The sequence below is a fragment of the Anas platyrhynchos genome, chromosome 34 (genome assembly GCF_047663525.1).
Source record: "Anas platyrhynchos isolate ZD024472 breed Pekin duck chromosome 34, IASCAAS_PekinDuck_T2T, whole genome shotgun sequence".
Taxonomy (NCBI): domain Eukaryota; kingdom Metazoa; phylum Chordata; class Aves; order Anseriformes; family Anatidae; genus Anas; species Anas platyrhynchos.
Window position 1 is genome coordinate 4736591 of NC_092622.1, and position 13999 is coordinate 4750589.

At 39.2% G+C, this 13999-nt stretch overlaps 1 long non-coding RNA gene across 2 annotated transcripts; it reads left to right on the forward strand.

Moving 5' to 3' along the window:
• Positions 1-2697: 2697 nt before the first annotated feature.
• On the forward strand, positions 2698-13999 carry LOC140000841 (uncharacterized). Of its 2 annotated transcripts, none has more exons than XR_011806083.1 (3): positions 2698-2780; positions 12804-12853; positions 13423-13999. It is a non-coding gene; the product is annotated as an uncharacterized lncRNA (long non-coding RNA). The 2 variants fall into 2 exon arrangements; XR_011806082.1 differs by lacking the exon at positions 2698-2780 and adding an exon at positions 5684-6215.

Genomic DNA, 13999 nt, shown 5'->3' on the forward strand with positions numbered 1-13999 from the left:
AAATCACCAATTACCATCATGGCCAAAAAACCCTTGACTGGGGACATCCAAGTGCCGTAGCAGGTCACCAACCAGTTCTTCGTGGATGGTGAGGGCCACATCCTGCTCCCCGTCCCCTTCCACCAGTTCTGGGTACTGGGTATCCAGAGAGCAACCGGTTTTGCCGCTAAAGACTGAGGCAAAGAAGGCATTGAGCACCTCCGCCTTTTCCTCATCTCTTGTAACTAAGTTTCCCCCTGCATCCAGTAAAGGATGGAGATTCTCCCTAGTCCTCCTTTTGGTGTTGATGTATTTATAAAAGCGTTTTTTGTTATCTTTAACAGCAGCAGCCAGATTGAGCTCCAGATGAGCTTTGGCCTTCCTAATCTTGTCCCTGCACAGCCTCGCTACATCCTTATAGTCCTCCTTAGTGGCCTGCCCAATTTTCCAAAGATTATAAACCCTCTTTTTTTTCCTAAGCTCAAGCCACAATTATCTGTTGAGCCAGGCTGGTCTTCTTCCCCGCTGGCTCATCTTTGGGCGCATGGGAATAGACCGCTCCTGCGCCATTAGGATTTGCCTCTTAAAGAGCGCCCAGCCTTTCTGGACCCCTCTGCCCTTCAGAACCGCCTCCCATGGGACTCCACCAACTAGTGTCCTGAGCAGCCCAAAGTCAGCCCTCCGAAAGTCCAATACAGTGGTTTTACTGGTTCCCTTCCTGGCCCCGCCAAGAATAGTGAACTCCACCATTTCGTGGTCACTCTGCCCAAGACTGTTCCCGACAATCACATCCTCCACCAGTCCTTCTCTGTTTGTGAAGAGAAGGTCTAGCAGGGCACCACCCCTGGTAGGTTCACTAATCAGCTGCGTCAGGAAGCTATCTTCCACTTTCTCCAGAAACCTCCTAGACTGCTTCGTCTGGGCTGTGTTGTGCTTCCAGGATATGTCAGGGAAGTTGAAGTCCCCCACGAGTACAAGCGCCGACGATTTCGCAACTTCTGTCAGCTGCCTGTAGAACTCCTCATCCGTCTCCTCATCCTGGTTCGGCGGTCTATAGCAGACCCCGACCAGGACACTAGCCTTGTTGTCCCTGCCGATCCTAACCCAAAGGGACTCGATCTTGTCATTCCTAGCCTCGAGTTCTACAACATCGAAAGACTCTCTGATATAGAGAACCACACCGCCACCCCTTCTGTGCTGCCTGTCCCTTCTGAAGAGCCTATAGCCAGGCATCGCAGCACTCCAGTCATGAGACTGGTCCCACCACGTTTCCGTGATGGCAACCAAGTCGTAGCCTGCCCGCTGCACGATGGCTTCCAGCTCCTCCTGTTTGTTACCCATGCTGCGTGCATTGGTGTAGATGCACTTCAGCTGGGCCTTTACCTTATCCTCCGGCCTTGCCATTGCTCCCCCTGGCACAGCCCCAACAGTCCTTGCTTCAGCCCCATCCCCCTTCTTACCTAGTTTAAAGCCCTATCAATGAGCCCCGCCAGCTCCTGGCCCAGGATCCTTTTTCCCCTAAAGGATAGGGACCCGTCTACGGCCATCAGACCAGGTGCTGAGTAAACTGCCCCATGGTCGAAAAACCCAAGATTTCTGCGTAGGCACCAGCCCTGGAGCCACGTGTTTAACAGGTGGGCTTTCCTTGTCCTCTCCATACCCCTCCCTGTCAACGTAGGGATGGACGAAAATACTACCTGCACTCCTGCTCCGTCCACTAACCGTCCCAGCCCCCTAAAGTCTCTTTTGATAGCCTTCAGGCTTCTGTCATCAATGTCATCACTGCCCGCCTGGACTATCAGGAGAGGATAACAATCAGAGGGGCGTACCAGGTTGGGGAGCTTCCTGGCAACATCCCTGACCCTGGCCCCAGGGAGGCAGCAGACTTCCCTACGGGTAGGGTCAGGCCGACAAATAGGGCCCTCTGTCCCCCTAAGGATAGAGTCTCCCACGACAATCACCCTTCTTTCTTTCTTGGTGGAGGCAGTCCTGATGCGTGGAGTCGACCTCCTCACCCTAGGCATCCTCCTGGGAACACTTTCTATCTCTTCCTCAGTTGCTGGTCTCTCAAGCTCCAGGGCCTCAAACCTGTTTTGTAAGGGCACCTGGGAAGGTGGGGCCGGAAGGGGAGGGCATCGCCTGCCATGTCGCGCAGGGACCTGTCTCCACTCCTTCTCAACTCCCAGATCCCCTCCCTCTGTCCGACGGCGACGGGGCAGGGGGTCCACCCCCGTTTGGGGTGTCTCACCCCGGTACCTCTCCTTGAGGCCCTGCAGGGAGTTGCTCCAGGAGTCTATCTCCCGCTCACATTCCCTGATGGCCCTCAGCCTCTCCACCTCCTCCTTGAGCTCCGCCACCATGCGGATCAGGTCATCCACTTGCTCACATCTCACGCACGCAGTGTCTCTGCCTCCCGCCGACGGCAGCAGCAGGCTCTGACACTCCCTGCATCCGGTGACCTGAACCGCTGCATTCTTTAACGGGCAGTCGGTCTGGGTGTGTACCGACCTCCTGCAGAGCGCTCCGTGCCTTGTGGAGACCATTATCGCCTAGCTAAAGACCGTCGTTAAGAGGCGTTCGTGTGGGCGGGGGTTGCTCTCCTCCCTTCCTGCTCGCCCTGCCTGCGCGACCTGTTTGATTTCACAGTGGAGAAGATTTTAAAAATGACTAATCTAAGAAGAACAAAAGGCAGGCTGCAGCAGGGAAAAGGTAAAGTTGCTTTTGTACTTTGCAAGATGTGGTAAAGTATCAGCCTTTTAAGGCCAATAATAATTCAATTCTCTGATTAAAAAATGAAAGAGGTGAGAGGAAATATGTGAATGAAAGGATTATGGATAATGTTGAGTTCTGCTGTGCTTCTGTTTTTAAAAGGCAACCAAAGTGCAATATCTTGTTACATTTCATGTGTGCTGGAAATGAAACAATACATTCTGGGATAGCTCAAGTTTCATATGAGAGAGAGATTTTTAATTTTAATTTTTATTATTATTATATATTTTTTGAGATAAAGGGGCTACATGAAACATTGTCAGGTTGTCAGGACTTGCATTTTAAAACAGAAGTGCATCAAGATTCTGTTCTGGGTCTTCTATGTTTTCTCTGAACTGTGAAGCGATAGACTAAGCAGTTCTCTTAATGCAGTAAAATTTGCATGGAATTGCTGAAGTGCCTAAATTCTCCATACAGATAAGAATGTTTGAAATTGAATGGTTTTCACACATGCCAAATAGTGTATGCATGACTTCCCTGCTTAAATGCTTTATGCTTCCTGAAATTTGGTGACTTGTTGCCTCTTCAGGTGTAGGTAGAATATGTGTTGTTCTAAGACATTAGAAAACAAGAAGAGAAATTATTTTTGTGCCCTTATTTCCTTTGTTGGGGAAAGGGGCATAGGCCAGTAAGATTCTGAACAACTGAAATGTTAAAGCTTGTGGGCGTTGCAAAAAAATGACTACATATATAAGTCTTTGCAACTGTTTGGAGCTGCTTTTATGAAAATGGTAATATACAATGAGAAGTAGTCCATGGAAACTAGTGCCTAGAACAAAAAGCCAATGTATTTTTTCTTTATTATATAATGTTCAATTATATGTGCCTGATAGCCATCCTGTGCAAAGAACATATCAAGAGCTTTAAACAAAATCTGATTATAGTTATATTCAAAGCTATTAGAATTGATTTCAGAAAAGCTCTCCATAACATTTACAGAGCCATTTGCAATTCTGGCTATAGCGGTGGGGGGGGCGAGGGGACAAAGAGATTGTGGTCTCCTAGAGTACACAAACCTTTACAAAATCTTTTCTTACTCTTTGCTCCTATGAATCTCTGTGGTCAGTAATTCTGAGAAATTCCTTTGTTACTATTAAGATGGCCAATCCTTTCAGTTCTCTGAAGTACACTTGTCTAAAGCTAAACCCATAAGTATAGACTATGTTAGAGGGAGGACTGCCATTTGTCTGGAAAATAGGAATTAAACCTGTGTTATCCTCATTGCGTTCTGTTAGGGTTTCTAGAAAAGATAGAAACTGCAAACAATTCAGCTTGATTTCCATATCTGTGTGGACATACAACAGGTCAGGTGCTTGGTAATTCCTTATTTTGTAGCTCAACCGTGCATACGAGAGAAACTGACTTCTTACCAAGAGACACAAATGCATGATGTATCTAACTTCAAAACTGCTCACTCAGAATTAATTTGCTGTTTGCTAAGAAATGTGCAGATGCATATGGAGTTCTTTGTCTTTTTTTTTTCCTTTCAGTGCCATGAGCACTAGGTTAATTGAGGTGCTGGGTACTATCATTTAAATGTTAAAATTGCATTGTGGTTATCTTCTTCAACAAAGATATGTGCCTTGATGTAATAAACTTGGCATGATATTTAATTGTTTGTAATAAGTGTGGTAAAATCACGGTCATTCATATTTTACAAAATCACAGAATCATCTAGGTTGGAAGAGGACTCCAGTATCACCTATTCCAACCTCTGACCTAACACTAACAAGTCCTCCACTAAACCATATCACTAAGCTCTACATCTAAACGTCATTTAAAGATTTGTTACAGAAAATGTCCAGTGCCAATCCATTAAAAAAAAAAAAAGTAATAAAAAGGTGTGCTTGTATATATATGTAATTAATAGTGGAATTTTAATTTGCAAGTGTAATTATGCAAATACCCAAAATATATTTGAAGGCTTTAAACTTATGCTGGCTTCGTATTTTTATAGCAAACTTTAATCTGAAAATAGACACAGCTCACAGCCTGTTAATAAAAATATATCAGTAATATCAGTATTAATTTATCTTCAATCCATCCATGATTCTTTTTAATTTTATTGTCCACTTCCCATCCCACAGTTAGAAAGACATAGTCTAGAAATGAAAAATTGAAAACAAGTGGTCTGGAAATTAAAAGTTGTGCTTAGATTGATCATAGCAACTATTAAAGAAGTTTCCTATTATTGTTTTTAAGACGTTCATGAAAATTTTAACTTCCATGTTTAAGGTTTCCATGATTTGTCTACTGTAGCATGCAGTAGGCAAGCAAGCATATTGTCCTTATCATTCTGCTTTCTCCTGAATAGGCAGAAGGCACGGTACAAAAACATACCTGGTACAAAAGGCTTGACAAGCAGAGATAAAACAAGGCACTTACAAAGTTATAAGTTGAGAAAAGTGGTATTGCAGTAAACTGACTGCTCCACCTGATCCTCCTGTGCACATCGGATTACTTGCAAACTAGCTGGATGCAGACGTTCTGTGTCTGAAGAAACAGATTGTTCTACCATTCTCTGAATTTGTATTGACCATGTCTTTCATCTTCATTTTATGACGAGATCAGTTGACTGGACTTAAAAAGGTCTAGGAGCTAATGATTTACCTTGAAGGCTTTCCATCATAGCTGTTTTTTTCCTGGTGGCTACAGCCTGTTGCCTTTTTTTTTTTTTTTTTTACTGCTTATAGTGAATTGAGCGTCCCGCCCTAGAAGTGAAGAATGGGAGATAGTTAGAGAAAGAATGAAGTGATAAACTGTTCCCTCCTTGTCACATTCATCCTGGTTTCCTAATAAGGGACTTTTTAAAATTGAGCCTTGCGCTACTGTGCATCAGGAAGAGATCTAAGCAACCAAGAGGTGACATACATAGAAGTTTGCTGTGGTAAGTGGAAAGTTTAAATTCGTGATTTAAACTTTCTGGCTCAGCTCTGGCCAGCAGCCAGAACCTTTTGGAGCCGGCCGGAGCTAGCTCTGCTCTGACATGAGGCAGCTGCTGGGCTCTGCTCACCCCTGCAGCCAAACCTTTACCATGTGTACCCAGTACACAAAGCTTGGCTGGAATGCTACAGTACAGTTCCAACAATTCATAGAATCACAGAATGGTTTGGATTGGAAGGGCCCTTAAAACCACCTGGTTCCACCCCTTCTGCCATGGGCAGGGACACCTCCCACCAGACCAGGTTGCTCAAAGTCCCATCCAGCCTGGCCTTGGGCACTGCCAGGGATGGGGCACCCACAGCTCCTCTGGGCAGCCTGTGCCACTGCCTCACCACCCTCATAGTGGGTGAAATTTGTTTAATGCACTTCTTCACAGATTTAGTCTTAATTTCTGACTCTGGGATTAAAGCTACAGCTGCCTAGAGGAGCCTGCTAAAAATTGATCAAGGGAACTGTCATCATCTTTCTTTTTCTCTTATGAAGTATGTATTTCTGTATGGACACCATTGGCACACAGAGATGAGGTAGGAATGGAGCACAGATGTGTTAAAACTTCAATTAAAAGCAAATTTCAAGCCTTAGGAGAGGTGATACTTTGGGATAGGGTGCGTGTGTTTTTCTTTCTTTGTTTTTCATGAAAAGCAGATAAAAACACTCATATCCTTATGGACAGTACTTAATAAGTTTATCTTTTTATTTGACGTGAGGGTATGGAACTGGATTTAAGTTTTTTTTTGACCCATACAAGTGACTGGAAATTTTGGTACAGTTGCCAGAGACAACATCTGATTTTTTCACTGGTCTCTATTGCAAATTATATTTCCATCAGAGTACTTTTCATGACGAATTGTTCATGAAAATGATTTCAGGAGGTAGAGCACCTGCTGAAGTCCTGCATTGCATATTAATGTAAAGGCGACAGGTCTTGCAATTCTTGTGTGATGTTCAACTCTGGCAACATGCAAACTGCTTTTTGTTAATGAATTGTGCTAAGTAATGCTTTACTCTTTTATGTATGTAATTATTAATATGTAAATTACCAATGCAGGTTGGCAGTTTGGCAGAGCAAGACCTTTTTATAGTTTGTCTTGTTTAGACTGAAGAAAATCAGAGGCAGTTATGGAAAAAAAAGGAAAATGGCTGAAATATATAGTTGCAATAGTTGTAAGCTGTGAGTAGGCATGAAACATTAGTTAAAATACATTAAATGTTTACTTAGTCAAATAGTGACTTCAGTCATGCAACAGAATGGTTCCCTGCTAGTTCAATAAATCTAATGAGGCAAAGCAGTACCTTTCCTGATGTTACTGGTTTACAGCCATTCAAAGGATACTACAGTGAGCAAATGGCTACTTCATTTCTTGATGCCAAGGACATTTAGCATAGCTAATGAGGGACCAAGACAAAAAAAGCTGTAAATTATTTTTGACGATTGGAGCTCCTGGATTAGTGAAAAACTAAGAGTTAAATCTCGGTGTCTGTTGCAGGAAATCTGTGCTTTTGGGTCTGTTCTTGTTTTAAATATTTATTGCCATATGAAATCAGGCTATGTCTAGCAAAAACATTGGAAGACTTGCAGAGAAGCAGGATCCAGAAAGATTAAAAATTTGGGCAAGTGCTTGGGTTATTGAAAGACCAAAGCAAATTTTGTCTGTAGACTTTCAGACTTTGGAAAGAGTTCAGTTACTTTTTGTTTGTGATTGCTATTTTCTGTCTCTTAATGAAATAAAATAGAAATCCATGTGTTCATATGAGATGTTAATTTGCATGTAATTATGAGAAATAATGATTCAGAACACTTCGAATCAAAAACAGTGATAGGATTCAAGTTTCCATAAAAATATCATCTTTAAGTGGTAGTTTTAATTCCAGGTTCTTTGCATTTCAATATGAAATATAAGACTTTACATCAGAGATTTTACATTACTTTACAAGCTATGTAATAAGTTGTAATAAAAACTTCCCATTTAAAAAAAAAAAAAAAAGAAAGAAAAAAAAGAAAAAATAAAGATAACCAGCTGATGCATTGCCTGAGTACATATTTTCTCAGCCATTTGCCTCATTTTATGTACAGCTTAATATGTATTTTCTCTCTACTTTGTCTATAAATATATATTTTCATATCCATAAGAATATACTCATGTTCTTAGTAAATGAAGGCATGCTTTCAATAAATTGAATGTCCAGCTGGCTGAAGATTTAAACAGAAAAAGGATACAAGAAGATATTTGGTAGATAAACATGTTCTTGTTTAGTCTTTTTTGATACTGATTGTTTAGAACTCTGAGTGCTTGCTTATGCTAGCTTTGGGCTGTTCTTCAAAAAGTCAATCAGCACAGTCTAGATGGTGGCTTTGATCTTTGTTTTTATATTTGTTTTAAGAGACTAAAAGACACGAAATTTGTGATTACATGGTTTGTGAGATCATCCCCCCCTCCACACATTATCCACAGATGGTTTAAGGGGACTAAAGAAAGGCTGCCCGCCTGAGGTTTTGACATCTTCATTATAGTCCCAGCAGGCTACTTTATAAACATCAGCATTTTTGCAGTTGTTCTTGCAGGTGCTTAAAGGAGATTGTGGCCTTTCACCTAGCATAATCAGCTTCCTTTTATTTCACAACATTTACTATTCCTTTGCATAGCCTTATTGTTTTTACACAGTGCTCTTAAAGGAAAACTTAACGAATTATTCCAACACCTGCTTGCCACAAGGCAAACACTGATCTTCATGTTAGTCCTATGAGAGCTTACCACAGCCTCCCTAAGGCACATTTATCATGCAACTAGACGTCATCAGTCTCTGAAGGAATGTGATAGTGACTTGCTTACTTTCACATCGTGTGTCATCTGCACTGTGCAAAATTTACATTTCTAAACTTTGTATTTTATAGTTCAGTAAATAATAAAACCAAATTTTACAGACTTTTGGCAGAATATTTCTTAGGTCCAAATCCTTACATTTTAAATCACCTAAATTATGCTTGCTGCATTTGTCTGTTGCTTTTATGCATATCATTTTCCCATGTTTCTAGTTATGCTTCTCTATGCTTTGGATAAGTGGATAAGTATGATAATCAAAGTTTGTTTGTAATTTAAAATATTTATCAGCATGAAGAGTGATGCAATCCATTTTTTCCAGATGTGCCAACCTATGCAAAATAATTCTGTTGATCAGTGAGGATTCCTGATTATGTTCAGTGAAGGAAGATAAATGAGAAAATGCTGATTCTTGGATCACTTCTGATTCAGAGATAATAAAAGACTTTTGAAACTTTTTTGTCTGTATAGCGACTGATTCATAGGCAGCCCTGTAATAAAACAGCAAGACCTTACCATCTCATGGGTGGGTTTTTTTTAGCTGTATAGATGAAATATGCTTATGTGGTTTCAAATGAATAGGCAATTGTCTCCACTAGAACTTGCAATGACTTGAACCTCTCTGTAGAGTCTCAGTAGGGAAGACAGATTTTGAAACGTAAATAATCAAGCAGGAGATCGGGTTTGATTTCACAAGCCAGTATTGTGGTCTCTGTGTTTGTAAGTAGTGTATTTGTTAAATGGTAAAATTAAATGCTTGGTTAGTTTGTTTTGTTGTATTAGAGAGCATGAACAGAACAACTGAGGCAGGTTTTGCTCTGTTTCTGCGTATGAGACAATTATAGCAATTTGTAAGAAATGTCAAGCTTGAAAGTGTTTGCTTACTTGTTAATAGCAGGTGATGCTCGTAAGTTATGCATCGTAGAAAAGGTGGATAACACTGTTGCACACTGTATTGGGGGGGTGGGGTGAGAGAGTGGTTGTGGTGTTTGGCTGCCTAGCACAGTAGAACCACCACACACACACACAGATTTAAGGTTGCACGATAAAGTGGGCTTCTTTATCTAGCTGTCTCTGAGCATACATATTTTAACACATAAACATGCTTTTCCATGAGAGTCATCAGGGGTTACAGGTGATTTCAAGGAACTCAGAAATGTGCTGTATGAGAATAACGCCAGAGGGATCATTCTGTTCAGAGAAAATTTAAGAGCAGGAGGTCTAGAATTTAATCCCTAACTAGAAAGTAGAAAATAAAACATTAGATACTGCAGACTGTAGGTCAACTTTTGTACAGCAAGAACAAGAAAGGTGGATGGCTTGAGAACTTCATTTTTAGCGACAGACTTGTCTAATCAAGAAGTCAACAAAGTGACAAAAACAGGAAAAATAGAACAAATGGAATGTACTTAAAATAACATGATTTTGAGAACAGCAACAACAACAACCAAAAAAAAAAAAACACAAAACACAAAAATGTGAAAGACATTATTTAATTGCCAGTGCTAGAATAATATACAAGAATTAGATTTGTTTATTTATCTGCTTAATAACAAACTAACTAGAGAAAAAAACTAACTGAGAGAAGGAATGTTTAGCAAATTTGTTTCTCTGATGAATGAACAGGGCTATAGCCCTGGTAATGGAAGTGCTCAGCATTGCTTTTTTTCAAAGTTCAGCTTTGAATTTTAACTGAATTACTCTGGCCAAGCCCCCAGATAGTTGATCCCCAGTGTCTCAAAAGCTACAAATGAACATGATCAGAGATCTAGAAATCTTTATCTGCTAGGTACAAGTGAATGAATTGCAGCTGCTTAGTCCAAGAAGTTTAGAAAAACTCTGAATATTTAGAAACATAGATATTTGACCATAAAAAAGTCTGCTACACAGAGAAAGGTGTCCATTTCAGATTTGGGCAATGTATTTTAAGATATGTAACAGATATAAACTGAAAGAAAGAACTTCAGACAACACTTCAGGAGAAAAAAAAATATATATATAAAAGTAATGGAATCATACAGGAATGGGCTACATGTGTCCATGAGTTTTTAGAGTTTTTCCTACCAGAATTCTAGAAATATCATTGTCAGGACTATCTAGAGATACAGCTTTTCCTGTCATAGTGCTGAGAAATGAAGCATGTGAAATGCTGAGGTCTCTTTTAGTGTAATGTGAATAAGTAAGTGGCCTAAACCAGAATGTTTTCTAACTAGAAAAACTTTTTTTTTTCCCTTGAAACAAAATTGTTTCCATCTTTGTGAAGCCATAGGAATAATAATAATAATAAACGAAAAAAAATCAAAAATTCAAAAAATTCAAAAGTTCAAATTGTAGTATACCAATATTGGATGTGTAATTCCCCAAACTCAGTCATATCATTTGAACCCAGGACAGTGTAGCAAACTAAGTGAGTTGATTCTTGTGAATTGTTTGTTCATTGTTTGATTTGTTGGTTATTTTTTAAAATGACTTCAAGCTTTGGAAGTCAAGATTAGAGTCTTGGTTAAGTTATGAAAACAGGTTTCAAAAGTGATTTGAGAGGAAGTGTGGTCATGACAAGTTGCAAATTTTATTTTTATTTTTATTTTTTATTCATCTTGCTTTATTAAATGTTTCATTTTCTTGCTTGAATTCATGTCTGTGTGCAATAATATCACAACATAATTCAGTTTTAAATTTAAGTAGTTTCATGTTACTGCTGTCCTTGTATTTTATGTAACAACTCCCTCTTTGCTAAGAAGGTTGTTGAATTAAAAACATTAACAACAGAGAAATGACACACCTCCACATTGCAAAAAGTAAAGAATATCTGTAGAAATCCTGAACTTGAGTTGTTTGTCCTGTACCCATACCATGAGTGACAAAAGAAAATATGCCATTCAATATGCAGAATTCAAGAATGGCTGACCCTTTGTGTAAATAGGACCTCTTTATTCAGGCCTCCAGAAATGTAAATACACTTAACCATGAGCAGAAAATAGATTTGCTATTCTGAAGTTTGAAGTGGCCCTTAGCATATCGCTCACATTGTTGAATTTTAGTTATTAGCTATAAAATTTAAGCTTTGTAGCATGATTAACACAAAAGGTGCCATCTACTGCAAGGCATAAAACTAATTCCTAGTTGCTGCCATGATAGAATAAGGGATGATAGAATAAGGGATTGATCAGTGAGATTCTTGAAGACAAGTACTGTGGGAAGAATTATTTTTTCATGCATATACGTGTTTGTACATGCACACACACACAAATTTATCATGAAAGGATGCTTATATTTTCTGAAGCAAAGGATTGTTTGGAAGTATTTATTTTCTCTTAAAAAAAAAGCTCAATATGAATTTGAAATGGCTGTATAACTGGCATAATTCAGCAGTAGTCTCAGTTTTAAGAGAATATAATTCTTGCCTTTAAGAATATAATTACATTTTCAGTCAAAATAAAACTGAGTGCATGTGTAGAGTTTAGAAACAAACAATTTTGTTTTAAAATCTTTATTATGAAAGCTTTGTTAGCAGTTTCCTGGTTGAAATTGTAGCAATATTTTCAATTAAAACAGGATTCAAATCTTACTGTTTCGTGCTTCAATGACATTTGACAGGAAATCCAAAGTTCCAACATGCTAGATCTTCAGAAGTGTAATGTATTTTCCAGTTAAATTTATTTTTAGTAAACTATTTTCTCTATTAGAAGAAAAAAAATTCTTCTGTAGAAGTTCACAGTGAACTCACTTGTGGATTTGTGGAGGTCTGGCATAAAATCTCATGCATATCCGTATTCATGTATTTCAGGTAATCACAAAACAAGCTATAACCACATTAATAAGCCAGTAGCCATTACTTTGCATGTGCAGAACCTTTTAGAAAGGTCTTTGGAGAAAGGTGTTGCTAAGGCCTTCCCTTCTGCCCACTGCCAGGACCACAGCTGCAGAGATGTCTCAGATGGTTTCCAGGAGGCTGGCCCTGGAACAGTGCTCTCCTGCTTTTGCAGGATGCTCTTTTCTAAGCCAATTTAAAATGTGGCTACAACCTTTTCTGCTGAGAGTTCGAGACATCATCCTCTTTTGCTTCTTAGTCTCTTATACCAGGTAGCCTATAATTCCCTGGAAATGGGAGTAATAACTCTCTTCATGGCAGACTAGCTGAGATTTACTCAGACCCTGCTGTTTGAACAGCTACTGAGGCCTCCCACAGTGTGAAAAGTGCATCTCTGCTTGCACAGTGTGTGACTGCCATTTGTGTTTCCATCCATGTTTTATCCTCTTCTTCCTTCACTTATGGCCTCTGTTGCTTTACAGACTTGGGAGAAGATGGCAAGAATAGTTAAAAGAAGGGAATTTCAGGCAAGGTAAGTTGTATTTATTAACTCAGAGGAATGCTGCGTTTCTTAAAAGAAGAGCATTAGTTACTGCTTTCACAAGGGATGGCCTAGCAATTGCACCAGCGTCCTATGCCAGGCAATAAGACCTTCAGAAAGGATAGTTTCTGAGACAAATTGGGAGGTGTAGGAAGACACTAGCTCAGTATTTGTAAATCGTTGTACTCAGACTAGTTGTTCACTGGGGAAAATACTGAGTAGAACCGAAAGACAAGGATTAGATTGCCTTCTGCTTCCAAGACTGCAAGTAATAATGTCATTAAATGGACTTGTGAGGAAAAGTTGATGTTAAGTTACATAACAAGGTTCAGGTAAAGCTTTCCACAAGAAGTTTATAGAAAAGAATATGCTAAGCAGATGCTGTTAGTATGAAGTATTAGTTGTGGTGGTGATGGGTGAAGATTTGTGAAGAATGACTGAGAGAAATGAAGCAGAAACAAAGCTTATTTTTATATTGATGACTACAAATATTTAATGATTGTTATTCCATTCCTTCCCCAAAATGTTTTCAAAAAACTAAAGCAAGCTATGGTTCTCAGTTTCTTCTAGATGATGATGATGATTTGATGAGGAGAGCCAAAACTTTTAAGATTTTGACTTTAAATCAAAGATCAAGAAACTTCCTGGAAATGAAGAAAAAGGAGGAGGAAAACTAAGAGATATTAAGAGACACAAAATGCAACAGGGAAAGATATATTGAATTTTCTGTGCAAGCATAAATTCTTCCTAATTAACGTAAATGTATTAGAAAACGCACTAAGCAACAGTATTTGTATAATAAATACTGCTATTCTTAAGCATTTTTGTTAATAACAGAAGTAAAACAAAATTCTGTGGTAACAGAGTAGAAGAAATGAAGCTACAGAAATAATAAATTTCCCTTTTAATTAGTTATACATGTATTGGTGTGGAGTAAAGAAGAGAGCATTGCAAGTTGGATTTTTTTTTCCCATAACTTTATCATTTCGGTTTATAACTGAAGGCATATGTCCTTTACGCACCGGCTTCCTCTTTTGTGTGTTCTGTGTTACTATGTTGCTGTTTTTAAAATGAAGGTATGTTTATCTGGAAATGCTTGAAAAGTAACAGTACATTTGAATAAAATTGAGTAGTATA